Source organism: Podarcis bocagei (genome assembly GCF_964188305.1).
Source record: "Podarcis bocagei genome assembly, chromosome: 11".
In the NCBI taxonomy this organism is placed as follows: Eukaryota; Metazoa; Chordata; class Lepidosauria; order Squamata; family Lacertidae; genus Podarcis; species Podarcis bocagei.
This window is the reverse complement of record NC_138136.1, coordinates 56105794-56120639: the sequence shown is the minus strand read 5'-3', so window position 1 is coordinate 56120639 and position 14846 is coordinate 56105794. Positions and strand designations below refer to the sequence as shown.

General features: G+C 45.3%; 1 protein-coding gene and 1 long non-coding RNA gene across 5 annotated transcripts in view; one reads left to right on the top strand and one right to left on the bottom strand.

Moving 5' to 3' along the window:
• SMAD2 (SMAD family member 2) overlaps positions 1-6632 on the bottom strand; it is a 38435-nt gene extending 31803 nt beyond the window's left edge. The window contains exons 1-2 of one of the 4 annotated variants that reach the window (XM_081213018.1): positions 6537-6583; positions 5537-5605 (exon numbers count right to left, since the gene is read on the bottom strand). The gene's annotated coding sequence lies outside the window, so the exon portion shown is untranslated. Of the gene's footprint in view, positions 1-5536; positions 5606-5784; positions 5953-6536 lie in introns of those variants that run through there. The other 3 variants (XM_081213020.1, XM_081213017.1, XM_081213019.1) reach the window with 3 other exon arrangements.
• Positions 6633-6992: 360 nt separating this feature from the next.
• On the top strand, positions 6993-12859 carry LOC308597437. Its single transcript, XR_014012983.1, has 3 exons — positions 6993-7373; positions 10378-10559; positions 12692-12859. It is a non-coding gene; the product is annotated as an uncharacterized lncRNA (long non-coding RNA).
• The last annotated feature ends 1987 nt before the right edge of the window (positions 12860-14846 follow it).

Below are 14846 nucleotides of genomic sequence, written 5' to 3'. Positions count from 1 at the left end.
AGAATTCCAGGATGGCCATTAACCAGTTATCTCAGAAGTGGAGAAACAAAGCAAAGTAGGAGTGAAGTAGTGGGGAAAACAGAAGCAGATAAGTCGCAGCTGGTGTACTCAAGTCACTTCTCAGTGGTAATAAGAGAGGGGAAGGTTAGGGTGCATATTATAAGTGGAATCTTGGCTCAAAATAATGAGCATCACTCTAAGGTGCAAGTGGTCAGCATTCTATAACTCCAGACACTCACACTGTAAAGAAACTATATTTTTGGTATTGCAAGATCATTTGTATGCAAACCTCTTACAGTTTAAAAGACTTTTTTCCTCTGTGAACCAGAGTGCTATAATAAAGAATTGGTTAGTTTTTCAAAGAGCACTGACCATGCTATTCACAGGGCAATAGATGGCCCCACTCGCCTATCCACATTTATTCCTCACTCTCCTCCCTTCAGCATGAATGACAATTCACAGGCCCTGCTGCATCCTATCCTCTTTCCACACTATTAACACATCCTGGCCTCTTGGTGTGACAATACACAAGAGGATGCCCCCCCTCCATCACAAGGCTCAAATGTTCATTGCCATTTGCAAGAAGGGTGAGGGTTTTCACCCCTGAAATTCAGTATTTATCAACTGCTGCTAAGATGGCAGAGATAAATGCAGCCCAACACAGCCTCTATCTTCCTCCAAACCCCTCAAATAAGTGGAATAGAGAGGCATGCTAAATATACTTGTAGTCACAGGATAGGCTGGCAAAAGAGCCCTGGAACAACTCAGTAAGGCCCAGAGTCCATAACAGGGATAGCTAACTTGGTGTCCTGCAACTGCTGTTGGATTACCAACTCTCTTCGTAACTGCTTATTCCTCATGCTGGGTGGGTGGATGGGAATTACCTCTGCAGGTCAACACACCAGCTAACATCAATGCACAGCAAGTCTGACCTTTTGCACTGCATTTCTGTTGTCTACAGTGCCTACATTTAAGAATGCATGTAAAGAGAACACTCATAAGAGATATACAGTGCAGTCATACCTTGGATCTCAAACGCCTTGCGAGTCGAACATTTTGGCTCCCGAACGCCGCAAACCCAGACGTGAGTGTTCCGGTTTGCGAACATTCTTTGGAACCCTAACGACCAGCGGGGATTCTATTTAAGTACTGAGCTACTGAAAGACCATAACTCTTAATCCTCGTAGAAGTCACGTGAATTAGGGGCCATCACTACATCCCGTGGTACGGAACTCAATAATTTAATAATGAACTGTGTGGGAAAGTGCTTCCTTTAGTTTGTCCTAAAACTAATTCAAATCAATCTCCTTGGTGATCTGAAGTTCTAGTATTATGTGAGGGGCGGCCTAAATGTGTGAACACTTAACACTGTGGGTAGTGAACACACCTTGCTGTCTGCTGCAGTTGTGAAACTACACTAAACACATGATTAAAGCAGTTATCAGGTGCTCAGGGATGTCATTACTCACAATGAAGCGAGGAAGCCTCATTTAACATGGCAAGGACAACCACCACCTCCTCTAGACTCTACACTGCACAGGTTGCACAGATGTTCTGTCCTTCCAAAAGAAAATGTGGCAAAAGCCCAACTCTACTCAGATGACAAGTTTGCTTAGTGAGATCCTAAACTGCTGCTTCCCTTCTTCCCAGAGTGATCTATCAGAACAGTCTCAACTTTTATACAGCCTCTTTGCAGCCAAGTGAATACTTACAGGAACATAAATTGCACCAGTAGTAGATAGGTAGCCGTGTTGGTATCTGAAGAAGTGTGCATGCACACGAAAGCTCATACCAAGAACTAACTTAGTTGGTCTTTAAGGTGCTACTGGAAGGAATTTTTTTTATAAATTGCACCTTATGTGATGTAAGGAGCTTTCATCTCAAAAAAGTGCATCCATATGCATAAACAGTTACTTGATATACTATAGATGCTATGGCCTGTCGGCTAGGCAAATAAAGTCTATTGATTGATATACTATAGATAAGGGATAAGCAGGTGGCAACAGCTCAGATGGGGGAGATATTGTTTTTAGCCTTCTCCTTTTCTACCCCACTTGACAGCCACCCCTTCAGGCAGGAAATGAAAGGAGAGGTCTCATTTCCTGCTTCAAGTAGTGTCTACCAGGTGTGAAGCCACGCCTCTGCCATAGCATTTGACAAGGTCCAACCACCATATTAACAAAATTTCGTTGAGGAAACAGCATAGGTTGAGCCAGGCAAAAATTAGTTCAAGCTAACTGTTCAATTCTTCCCTAGCTTTCTGCCAGTGGGAGATCCAGATTCTCTTCATCCGAAATCTGGGACTGGGTGGCAGTGATGGGCATCACAACAAAGTCTTGGATCACCAAAGAGCTTAACTGTGCAAAATCAGCTCTGCAAGTGAAGAACTTTGCCATTCTTGCCTTGGGCTGTGTTTCCCAACAAGAGATAGCCACAACAAATGCCCCCTTGTTACTGGTGATGCATCAACTGCTGTGTCAGGGCAACAGCCACTCCCTTGATTTATTTGTAACTGTACATAGTGCCAATTTTTTTTTAATTTTTTTTGGGGGGGACGACGACGACGTACCATCACCATTTGTTTAATACCTCTAGCGTTTGGCTACATAACTAAACTACCACTACATTTCCAAAGTCAGACATGCCAATATTCCTACCAAAAAACACTTTGATACTTGGCAATGTGAACTATGCTATTAAACGACTAGTGGCAAATATGCAACACAGTAACTACCAATACAGATTCTTCAGTATTGTGCCTAAATGCACCATAGATGCAGACAGTAATGCTCAATTACCTTTTTTTGTCCTTGGAAATACAACATATTTAAAGGAATGTGGACAATCTCACTGTATCAGTAAGAACAAACTATTGTCTCTTAATGGTTCTCTCTCATTTAGAACCAAACAATCTCTTCTAATAGTACTGACTATATGGGTTTGTAATATCTTAAGAATTTCACATTGAACTTCACATTGAAGCAGCTCTCTGGATAGACAACTGCCATCTGAGGAATTTAAGAGTACTGGTAAGATTGACTGGTAAGATTGCAAATTTAGACTTCCCATCAAGTGCAGAGTAAGAAGTCTAGTCTAATAACCTCCTCTTTCCACAGCACTTTTTAAAATACACAGGTGTCAAATACTGAAGTGAGAGTCATTTTAGCTAAGCTCTTGTGAGTAACTGCTTGGAGGAGGTGCAAATTCACACATGCCCCCTTCTCTGACATTATACTGCTCAGCCAAATAGGCCTCTCACATGAGCATTTACTTGTGAGAGTGAGTCAGTGAAGATGAAACTTGCAAAAGTCTAGGTAGCTCAGTATTTCTCTTGAATCAAGAAATGCAGAAGATATCTCTGTAGTTAGAACAAAATTAAGAACAAGAATTGTTTTCCCCACATTATTTTACTAAATCCATTATTTGCTAATGGAGAGCAGTAATCAGCTCCTTAGGTTGCAAGCTCTGACCCAATCCATTTGTAAAAGCATCAGATACGAACATGCAGTATAATCCTTTTGGCACTCATAAGGACATCCTGGAAAAAAACATTTCCAACAATCCTGAATACATTTCAATCTAAACTAATAAGTGAACATAGGCATATAGATTGAAATTAGAATCTTACACATTTTGACAGCTAAGTAAGAGCACCCCAAAATTTAAACAGAACACCTGACTCCTGCAACTCAGGATTAGGTAGCGTGCTGACACCTGGTCTCAATTCCCAAATTAACAACAGATTAAAAACAGATTCTCCTCATGGCCTGGGGCAAGTCTACTAAGGCTTCAAGTATCAGCAATGCACCTTAACAGGGTTATTGCAAGGTCAAGCAAGCATTTGTCAAATACTTTTAAATGTGTGAAATACTATTTTAAAAACAGTCTCCTGCCCTTCAGAGTGCACAAAGCCAATACTCTTGTGAGAACAGAAATTTCCAGAGGAAATTGTGAAATTTTACAGACTGGGGGGAAAGCAGTTCACCTCATCTTCAGACAATGCTGTCTTGCAAACACACCTAGGAAAGTTAGAGCTCAAACAAAGATTTCCTAGCCCACATTGCCTAATAGGCCTAGGTAGTCCATTTCTATCCATGTTGGCTCAAAGTCGATCTCACCAAGTTCAGTACTTCCAACTTAACTAATGTAAAGCTTCACAGCTTAGTGAGTACTTTTAACAAGACAAATAGCAACTTACAAATAACATTAAGGCAACCTTGTAAAACCACAATACATCACCTGCTTTTTGCTATTAGAACTCATTTTAAACAACAGAGGACTTTCAAAAGATTACTTCCACTCCACTGCAAGTCATTCAGTTCTTCTGTGCGTCCCTCACTCCTTTGCCCAGCATGCCTATTTAAATTAAATTCTTTCAAACAGATGTTTGCTGCTTGCCACATGAGTGCATAACATGTTCACAACCTTGATCACAGCAGGTGCTCATAAGTGTGTTTTTCTAATGCATGCACTTCTGTATTTTATTTACTGGATTTATTTATATCCTGCCCTTCACCACACAGCAATTCCAAGGCAGGTTACAGTAAAAGTAAAACCACAACAGCCGTTAAATAACAAAAATAAAAATTTAAAATTCACAGCACATAATACTCAAGCTGTTCCTGCAACAATACACGGCCGCAAACTCACCTCTAATCTCATACTTAGTATGATAATCAAGACTTTGTACTGCACAAGGCAGACAAATTACTCTGGAGCACAACTTAGCTCAACAGAAATGCACTTCAAGTACATTACCTTTTACAATCAGAATCAGCCTTTCCTGTATTACAAGAACAAATCTAACCCACTCAGCAGTAAGTTAGCCTGAAGAAACTCACTTGTGTATGACCCAGCAGCCTTGACAAGATTACCAACAATTCCCAGAAGCCTCCCATGTTGACTGTCATGGCATACAGTGCTGCGCATCCCAGTCCCAATCTTTTACACATCAAATGATGTACACTGCCTTTTACAATATGGTGTGCCTGCAGATGTGACCAGCATCATATTGTTGGTTCTTTAACACACCTTGTTTCAGAAAGCCTCAGCTTTCAATTTTACAACTTGCGATTAGTGCAAATGGCAAAGTGCTCAACTTCTGTGTTTGCAGAATGTATAAACACTTGTCCTCATCTTGTTTTTAATGGAACCCTGGAGATAAAAGCCATAGAACTCATTTTCTCTATTTAGGAAGAGATGTTAGAAATACAGTTCTCAGTCTTATTGCTTGTTTGCTAGAAGGGTGCAGGGAACAGAGAAACACCAACATTAAGAAAGGACTGTCCTAAAAATCTTATTTTGGACATTTCCTTCCTAATATTGCTGCTTTTTGTAGCACAAGTTTGAAGTAAATACTTTATTCTACTAAGAAGAATTGTGGGAGGGGGAATTTCACCCTTTTCACCCCCACGACTGCTAAAAAAATGTTGATGGGCTTTTGCTAACTCTTCCCTCCATCCCAACAACAGAAAGTGTACACAGCAATCCTTGGCATACTGAGAAGTCAATCTGTGCAACCTTTTAAAATACGCACATGGTTGTAAGGAAACACAGAATTCTGCAGCCGCTTGAATTTGCTTGCCTCTTACCCAACTAACAGCATCTAAGGAAGAGAGATAAAGAATAAGTGGGTAATCCTACCCATGTTTACTCAGAGGTAAACCCCATCAACTTGCGGCGGAACCGACTCCTTAGTAACTGCGCCTAGGGCTGTAATCCTTTCATGCACACATTACTCAGGGGGTGGGGAGGGGAAAGCCTGAAGTCGCAACAGGGGCTTACTTCCGAGCAAACACGCCTTCCGAGGTCGGCGCTCGCACAAACTCCCCGCGTCCACCAACTCCCAGGCACGTCCGCTCAGCTGCTGCTGCTGCTGCTTTGCTTTGTTTTCGAAGTGGTGGGGCTCGAGGACTTGTTAACCCCTCTCCTCCGGAAAGTTAAAAGAACACAAACACACACACATACACACACACACACACCCCTCACTTGAACTGGGAGAGGACCCCCGGCGGGTGCTGGCTCCGAAGCGCAAGCGCGCAACGGGGGAGGGAGCGGAGCAGAGAAGGGGCGGCGATCCCACGCGCGTTTCCCACCTTGGGAGTAATGAAAAAGAGGGGGGGGAGCAAAGCTGATTGAATAGAAGGGGGTGCGTGTGGCCTGGCTGGCTTCCCTCCTACTAAGCTTGGTCAGAGGAGAGGGGGGGGCGCAGAGTACCAGCAAACAATCCTCCTCCCTTCAAAAGCCCCCCCAGAAGGAAAGTGGGGTCTTTTGAGGGGCTGGGGGGCAACACCATCACCTTCCTCCTTCTCCCCTCCCCCACCCACCCGGAGGAGGCCTCCCCTCCCCCCGCCGCAGCACCGCCTACTCCCACCACAACAAAGCGAGGGAGCCACCCCCCTCGCGCAGCCCAGGCCGCGGGGCCTAGGCCGCTGGGCGCCCCCCGCCCGCCCTTCCGGGACCCCCGGCCTGGGCGCCCCCTCCCCTCCCGCCGCCCCTCGACCCGCCGCCGCCCCGCGTCCCCCTCAGAGACCAACCTCCTCGCCCCCCGAGCTGCGCCTCTGCCACCCTCGCTCCTTCTCTCGCTGGCAGGCCCCTCTCCCTCTTCTCACCCCCCCCCTCACCGCGAGCTCGCCGCTCCGCGCCTGCTATTGGCTGCCGGGAAGCGGCCCCTCCCGCGGCGCACTTCATTGGTCGCCTCCGCCGCCCGTCCGGGGGAAGCCGCGGCGCCGAGTGGGTAAGAAGGGACGGGAGGGGAGGGGTTTAGAGCGGCCACGCCTCCGCCGCCTCCTCGGCCCCTCCTCCCCTCCCGCTCTCTCTTGCTGCCTCAGCTCTCATTGGAAAAGCGGCGAGTGGCGGCGCCGGCCAATCGCCTCGCACGCAGGGCGCGCGGCGTCGGAGGGGAGGCGGGAGGAGAGGGAGAGGCACCGCCCTCGCTAGGGACGGGAGGTGCCGGCGCATTGGTCCAGGCGGGTGTCAGCTTGGCCCTCCCGCCTGTTGTCGGGCTGCCTCCCCGTATTCTCAGTATTTGGGGGTTGGTTGCGCCAAGGCGGGTGGGGGTGGGAGAAATTGGGTTGAGCTGCAAAAGCACTAGAGGTGGAGGGAAAGGAGGTCGGCGGAGAACTCCTCCGCCAGATGCGCTTCGTAACCTTCCGCGCGGGAATTGTCTCTCTCTCTCTCTCTCTCAGCGGGAAATAGGCCCCGAGCTCCGCCACGTCCTAAAAGCAGAGCAAAACAACACAGTTACATACAGTTTCTCAGCTCACCTTAATAAAAATAAAGACATATTTTAAACACAATATGCCACAAAACAATCCGTTCCCGCCCCCCTCAGCCTGGCCCCGCACACGCCCAACATCACACCTGTGTGTGAGGTAAAATTTCAGAGACTGCACAGAATTAGGCCTTCAGAACAAAATATGGTTTAAGAGTGTAGCTGAGGGAATGAACTGTGGTTTGTTTGTTTTTTTTGGGAGGGGAAAACTTGGCTGTTGAAGAACCATTTCCATAATCGCAGTGTGTGCGGTCAGGTCTGCAAAAGTGTGGATGGAGGCAGATGAAGAAGCGCCCTCAAAATGTATCCCTTAGGGATGTTGTAAACGGAATAACACAGGGCCAGAGCTTCCTCCGGACATTGTTGGGCTCCCAGCGCTCTTTTGCCTCAGCCAGCATCCCCCAAATGGTCCAAGTCGAGCTGGAGCTGAAGTCCAACAACATCTGGACATCTACAGGTTTCCCACCGAAGGGAGGGAGACAACAGCAGTCATGGAGATCAAGTGTGCGGCCTAGCTCAAAGGTCTCTCAAAATTAGACTTCAGGTCAAAAGAACAGAACAGAAGTCTGATGGATTTGGTTCTCAAAATGGCCAGTGGGTATGACCTGTATGTCAGTATTCTGGCCAGCTATCAGCACAACATGATGTGAAATTAGGGGACAGGAGATGTATCTGGCTGTGATATTCACTTTCTAAAAGATGTGTTTTTCAAAGATGGCACCCTTCAAAGATGAAGCACTCTACTCCTGAGGAGCCAGAATTTCTGAAAAAATGGCAGTGTCATTGCCATAATTTGGTCCATAAAGGGCTAAACTATCCCTGATGATAACCATTCGAAAAGGAAATGGCTGAATAAACATCACAAGTCTTTTGCTCCTTGGGATTGCCAATGCCTTAACTGGCCCCTAGGTACAGTCTTTAACACCAGCTTGATCTACAACAATTCACGGGTGATAATGTACCAGCAAAAAGTGCTTCCAGCTGCATACAGTTTTTATCAAGTCCTTATCCCTTTGTAAAGTTCTAATTCCTCAGGAAATAGATTATTTTTATGCTGAGCTGAAGTGAGATAGTTGCTGGGTAGAACTTTTCCGATTTGTTCAGAGATAACAGAAATCCCTCCTGTTGCAAAATAAACCTTATCTGAGTACCAATGAGATCTTTATCAAGAACTGGCCAAATGAACAGTCCTCCCACTCCTATTTCAGCAACCCAAGAAAAGTTAGCTATTCTGTGCATGCCAAATTGCTATTATGGGGATTTAATGCACATCTTTTATATGTATGTGGCCTTATTGGTGATTGAACTATTTTGCTCAATCCTTGCCCCTCCTGGTAAGCAACAGCGACTCAGCTGCTGAGAAGCTAGGGTAGCAACTAAATTTGGAATACTGTGTACAGTTCTGGTTGCCTCACCTCAAAAAGGATATTACAGAATTGGAAAAGGTTCAGGAAAGGGCAACCAAAATGATTGGGAAAATTCAGCCACTCTTGTCAGGAAAGCTTGCAGCATTTGGGAGAGGTGACACGATAGTTTATAAAATTATGCATGGGATGGAGAAAGTGTAGAGAGAAAAGGTTTTTTTCTCCCTCTCTCATAACACTAGACCTCGTGGACATCCAATGAAGCTGAATGTTGGAAGGTTCAGAAGACAGGTGAACTAATGCCAGTGTACTGGAAGAAGCAAAGATCCCCAGTGTCGAAGCAATGATTCTTCAACATCAACTTCGTTGGACTGGTCATGTTGTGCAGATGCCTGATGATCGTCTTCCAAAGCAACTATTCCGAACTTAAAAATGGAAGGCGCAATGCTGGTGGTCAAAGACTCTCTTAAAGGCAAATCTTTAAAAATGTAGTATAAACACCACCAACTGCTGTTTGGAGAACAGCCTTTACCAAAGGTATTGTGGACTTTGAAGACGCTCAAACTTAGGACGAAAGGAATAAACGTGCTAAGAGGAAGGCATGCTTGGCAAACCTTCACTGTGATCAACCCCTGCCCAGAAACCTATGTTCCCACTGTGGAAGGACGTGTTGGATCCAGAATTGGCCTCCACAGTCTCTTATGGACTCACTTTTAAAATCGTGTTTATGGAAGACAATCTTACTTGGCTACGAGTGATCGCAGAAGAGGAGGAGGAGGAAGAAGAAGCAGAAGATGAAGAAGAAGAAGAAGAAGAAGAAGAAGAAGACGACGACGACGACGACGACGACTAGGGGACTTGCTCCCACATGTGGCAGTGATGGCCACCAACTTGGATGGCTTTAAAAGAGGGTTGAATGAATTCATGGAGGAGAGAGAGAAATCTGTGGCTATTAGCCACAATGGCTAACTGTGTTTATGGAAGACCATCTTACTCGGCTACGAGTGATTGCCAAAGAAGAAGAAGCAGCTCTGCCTTCACAACCAGTAATGCAGAGGCAGCAATGCTTCTGAATAATAGTTGCTGGAAACTCCATGAGGAGAGAGTACTCATGCTCAGATCCCGCTTGCAGGTTTCCCACGGGCATCTGCTTGGCCACTGTGAGAACAGGAAGCTGGACTAGGTGGGCCACAGGCCTGATCCTGCAAGCCTTCCTTCTGTTCTTATAGAATTGCAAGGATCTCTTTCTGCTCTTGAAAGGAAGCATAGACTCGGCATCAGTGAACACAGAGCAGCTCTGCCTTAATCGTTATATAATCTGCAAAATGCAGTCATGTTTCAAATTTACAAAACAAATAGCTGGACCTCGAGGGTGATAGCTGTTGGGGGGGGTGGAAGCAGACAAAAGTCAGCCTCTCCCTGGGATGCAAATTGGAGAAGGGGAGTGTGTTCTATAGGTCAGACCTCTTACTAATTCCTAATGGCTGACTAATGGTCACTTTAGAAGGAATGTATTTGAGGTCTTTCTCAGGGCTCGGCTGAACAGTTAATTCATGACTGATCTCGTTATGATTTAAATCTGTCACAATCTCACTGTGTATCTGTCTCTTCCCCTAGCACATAACACTTTGTGGCTTTCCCCCCTTTCTTTCTTTTCCCAGAAGGTGAGGTAGTTTCCTAGAGACTTCACAGGCTATTTATAATATCTTTTGCCCTTATGTTTCATGTAAATATATGCAGATCTTAGAACAGCCCTTTGCTTAACCTTGAGACTGAGCTGAGAGAAGCATCAATGCTGCCTTTGTATAGAAATGGCCTTGTCCTCTAGAGCACTATTCTTCAACCTTTGGTCTCCAGAAGCTGTTAGACTACAACTCTCCTCATCCCTGAGCATTGGCAAAGATAACTGAAGATGATGGAAGGTGAGATAAAATGCAATAAATTAACAAACAAAACAGACGTTTCTGATTATTATTGCTATGATACTACGCAGCCGGGACCTAGTTGTCAGATCAATGTACTGACCTTGCACACTGCGCAACCCGGGTCCTACGTGCTAATTTAAAAAGTGTTTCCTCCAAAGATTACTTCACCATCTTTCACATCTGTGTCTAAAGTCTGGTTCCATGGACTTACCTTTACAGACGTTACGATTTAAATGACACACCTGCATTTTAATTCCAAAAAGCTTTTAAAAAAGAAAAGAATTGTTGGAAGGCTGAATTGCATTTTTAAAAAAATAGCGGTCTTCCTTTTGTTATATTTAAATTGCTGCTGGCTTTAAAACATTTTTAAAAATTATATATGTTGTCTAAATTTGTTGTTCTATTATAGATAATCTCAGACATTTTATAGAGAAGGAGCAAACAAGTTTTGCGTGGCTATTCCCTCCCCCCCCCACAGGTGGAATAAATAAAGACAACGGACACAGCGTTTTAGGTTAATGGGCGAAAATGGCCACAACTTTATTGATTACAGGAAATGAAGGGTATTGGCTTTAGGCATTGGCCCCTAACCGACTATCCGGTCTGACCGGGAAGGGTTAAACACCAACAGGGGGAGCCACCCGAGATGCGTATCCCTAGGTGCTCCCCGAGGGGTTACCGCTCGGGGGCGCGCTTTAGGCCCTAGCCTCCGTAGGTTTCGGACGAGGCGTCACCCCTCGGAGTCCTTTAACGAACTACCCTTCAAGCCTTGGGGGAGGTGATGGCGTTCCTCCCCCCCAACCTCATCTGCATGACAATACCCCGGCCAATGTCTACCGCCAAAACCGAGGGAGTTGTGACGATTTGCTACGAGGTAGGCGAAAAAACCAAGTGGCTCACAAAACCAGCCAATTAGCCAAATGGAAAAACTCCTACCAGGCCCCTTGCGGCGACCAGCCGAAGCCCATAGCAAGGTCAGTGGCAAAACCTAAAGGGCGGGTGGGTGGGAAACCGCGTCGTCTCCAGGGTGAAAAGGGGCAAGCCGAGGGCTGCCCCGACCTTAAGTGGCCTTTCTAAGGCCCGCCCCTGCCGCCAGCCGATTGGCTGGCGCCACAGGGGATGCTAATTGGGGGAAACCCTGCCTCCCGCGAGGCTGGCGCCAGCCTCGCGAGAGCGAGTGTGGGCGGGGTCGTGATCCCGCAACCCCCCCCTCCTGACGATCGGAAGGGGCATTATAGATCAATAAATCATACCTCACTTTATGCATCAGGCTACATACATCTGCCTACATAAGCTTATGCCATAATAAATTTGTTAAGTCTTTAAGGTGCCACAAGCCTCTTTATTCTTTGTTTTTGTTTTTATTATACATCTGTTCTCCTCTACAGAGAACTTGCTCTTTCCCAGTGTGTAAACCCAGATTCTGTGTAAATTAAGGTTGAATATGATGGTTGTGAACGTATTTGTCTCACTTGTAAACTTGCATAATGATTTCTCTCGGGCTGCTTCCAGACTGTGGCAAATTCAGGTTGCAGAATTATAGCAGATTGGGAGGTCTTGCACAGCAAACCAGCTTCCCCCAAAGATTTGACTTTTGCAATGAGCTATGGTCTCATCCCACTTCCCAGCAAATGCAAAGCATACAGGAGCCACCTTCTACCCATGGATCTCCTTATCTGGATTGGAGTGCAGATGGGATTCCTCTCCCAGCCCAGCCCTGACAATGGGCCTGTCTTAACATTGCCTTGTTCTTAAATTTACATCCCACTTTTCAAGGCTGGTCTTGGGTGGCCACCAAGGCAGTTGTACCTGATGGAGTCTGAACCTTGGCTAATGTCTCATGATGGCAGGTGCAGAGCTGGCCCTCATGCTTACACCCACACCCCTCCTGTGAAAACAACAATGTCCAAAGCATCACACAACTTAAGCCAATCCTTTCTGCATGTTTTTGGGCCACCCCAAACCATATTTATAAAGCCATAATGCTGGAAGAGAGCAGGGGAAGTAATAGGAAACCAAGGGTTCTTTGGAAGTCATGTGAGCCCAATTAAGTGCATGCCATAATCTTGGGCTTAGTTTGATTAACCCTGATCTCACCTTTATTATTTTCTCATTTATCTCTTCAATAGGATGAAGTTAATACTCAGCACAATATCTGAATGACACAGACAGGAAGATAAGAATAAGCCAATTTACTGTACGATCAGTCAGTTATTGCAATACAGTCTGCTTCCGATTTATACTATGTAAAAAAAGGGCTAGGGCTAATTAAGCATATGTTTGTGCAGATTAGGGCCTAAATGAGATTTACCCCAATTTTCTACACCATCTGTGCACACTGGAAACATATGAGAGGGAGATATCTATCTATCATCTATCTATCTATCTATCTATCTATATCTATCATCTATATCTATCATCTATCTATCTATCATCATCTATCTATCTATCTATCTATCATCTATATATCTATCTATCATCTATCTATATCTATCTATCTATCATCTATCTATCTATCTATCATCTATCTATCTATCTATCTATCTATCTATCTATCTATCATCTATCTCTATCTATCATCTATCTATCTACCGGTATCTATCTATCTATCTATCTATCTATCTATCTATCTATATCTATCTATCTATCTATCTATCTATCTATCTATCTATCTATCTATATCTATCATCTATCTATCATCTATCTATCTATGTATCATCTATGTATCATCTATCTATCTATCTATCTATCTATCATCTATCTATCATCTCCTATGCAAATTTGGAGTGGAATCCCCAAAGCAGTTGGATGGTACCTTATACACCTCCTTCTAGCAATTCCTGCAGCCAAACTGGTGCTAAACGTCTTGCTCTGCTTTTCTTTGGACCACATCAGCGAGGCCGGGGGGGGGGGGGTCTTGTTGTTTGGACAGCCTAGGACCTTCATACACACTGCCTAGGCTTGTGCCCTGGGGAGGTCTCTTCAATCCTGCTAATACAGTTTGACTTCACCCCCAGAGGCATACTCCATTGTCTCTTGAGATGGAGAGGGGGTGTGGCATGGGGAGTTTTGAGAGCCAGATAGAGAGGTCTGGGGCCACATTTGGCTTCCAGGCATGATGTTCCCCACCCCTGTTCTACAGCCGATGAGGACATTGATGTCTCTCTCCTGCCCCCAAGCCAATCTGAATCACGCACACAATGTGGAGTTGAAGTGCTGGGTATGTTTAGCCTGGAAGAAAGGAGACTGAGAGGAGATATGATAGCCATCTTCAAATATCTAAAAAGGGCTGTCACATGGAAGATGGAGGAAGCTCGTTTTCTCTGAAGGGTAGGACTCAAACCAGTGGCTTCGAGTTACAAGAAAGGAGATTCCAACTAAACATCAAGAATAACTTTCTGATGGTAAGAGCGGTTCGACAGTGGAAGGTGGTGGACTCTCCTTCCTTGGAGGTTTAAAAGCAGAGGTTAGATGGCCATCTATCATGGATGCTCTAGTTGAGATTCCTACATTGGACTAGATGAGGCTCCGAGTCCCTCCAACTCTACAATTCTATGACTCCTTCAGGCCTCACAGATGTGCAAAGATGCTTGCTTGAGTGCTAAAGTCACATCTACTCAATATGCAAAACTTCTTGTATGTCAGTCACCCATGATTGAATTATTCATATATTTTTGTAATTTGTAATTGTCTCTCTCCCCCACCCCTTTCTTTTTTTGCAAGATGTCATCATCTTCTCTCCACCGTTTCCTGCCAGGCATGTGGATAATTTCCTCTTCTATTAATTTAATCCCCACCCCACCCCAATTTTACCTTTTGGAAACTTTGCCTCTAAAATGCTTTTCACAAGATAGCACATGCTCCCATCTCAGCTTACTTTGAAGTTTATGGCTTCCACTTGGGCCTCAACTGGTCTCTGTGGAGTAAAAGGGTACTCAAAGGACATGGAGAATGGCATGCGGATTGGAGATCCACGTTTCCATTCTTCGGAGCAGATGGCGGGGGGCGGGGGCTGTCAGGAGCCATTCCTGACCCGGGTTGGGTATTGTCCAATCCAGGATCTCTGACATCTGGAGCTGGAGCTGAAAGCCAGGGTCCCAAATTCTGCAAGCAACAGGTGCTTAGTACTTTATTAAGAACCTGCCAATGGCCCATCAAGTCCAGCGTCCTATTATCACAGTGGCCAATCAGATGCTGGTGGGAAATCCGCAAGCAGGACTTTGGACCTTGGACGAAGAGCCCGGGCATCATGGCTAGTAGCCATCTGTTGCTGTCCCCTCCATG